Source organism: Trichechus manatus, unplaced genomic scaffold (assembly GCF_000243295.1).
Source record: "Trichechus manatus latirostris isolate Lorelei unplaced genomic scaffold, TriManLat1.0 scaffold00165, whole genome shotgun sequence".
In the NCBI taxonomy this organism is placed as follows: domain Eukaryota; kingdom Metazoa; phylum Chordata; class Mammalia; order Sirenia; family Trichechidae; genus Trichechus; species Trichechus manatus.
This window is the reverse complement of record NW_004444101.1, coordinates 974,662-975,811: the sequence shown is the minus strand read 5'-3', so window position 1 is coordinate 975,811 and position 1,150 is coordinate 974,662.

The following is a 1,150-nucleotide window of genomic DNA, read 5'->3' as shown; positions in this document are numbered from 1 at the left end:
TGGATGGTCTATTATTTTGCATCATTGTATCTTGGAGGGCCTATTATTTTTGCATCATTGTATCTTGGATGGTCTATTAGTTTCCTAGCTCTGCAGTAAAGAAGTATTACAAAGTGAGTGGCTTGAAAAGACAGAAATTTATTGGCTCAAAGTTCTGGAGGCTAGGGGTCTAGAATGCCAAATGCTCTCTCCAAAGTCTCTAGGGGAGGATCCTTCTTCGTTTCTCGCAGCTGCTGGCAGCCCCAGGCTTTCCTTGGCTTATGGCAGCATAACTCCATCTCTGCCTCCCTCTTCACATGGCTGTCTCCCCTCCTGCATCTCTCAGTGTGCCTTCTCTTTTGTAGGACAGCAATCATGTAAGATTAAGGCGCCATCCTACTCCAGTGTGACCTCATGTTAACTGGTAACATCTTTAAAGACCGTGTTTCCAAGCAATATCACATTCACGCATCCACAGGTACCGGGGATAGGACTTCCACATATCTTTTGGGGATCATAATTCATTCCATAACAGGCAGGGTCCAGAAACCTTACTTTCCGTATCCCCTGCAGCGGGCTGCAGAACAGATTCTGGGACCAGCTGTTTGGAAGTTCTGCTCTCAGCGTGCTTACAAGGGTGTGAACTCTAGTTCCTCTTCCTTACCAAGATTGAACATGAGATACTCAATCGGGACTACCACATAGTTCTTCGTAGCTGTGCAATAGCCAATGTTAATTTTAAAAATGTGAAGGAGAAGTTCTTAGTTTTCGTTTCTCCATTTGAACTAAGCATTCCTGAGAGCATCTTGTCCTCCCGACCCGCTGGGCCACCGGAGGAGATTTATAGAGTCCACGTCCTTGTTCAGCCCGCTCTACATCAGGCTAATCTGAGCATAAATACCAGTTATCCCCTTTTCCACATCCTTGCCCAGAAAGGTCAGCCTCTCACTTGTCTCCAAGCTGAGGCGTGGTGATTTCCAGCCCCTTCTGAACTTCTCAGGAATGTCGAGAGAGTAAACTCAGGCTTGTTTTTCCTTCTTGTGGAAGGGTAGTGGGATAAAGCAGGAAGTGCAGCCAACAGCCCCACACGCTCACTCCCACACACACTCAGACACACATAGCCACACTCGCATTCATGTCTACAGAAGGCCACGCTCTCATGCGTGCACAC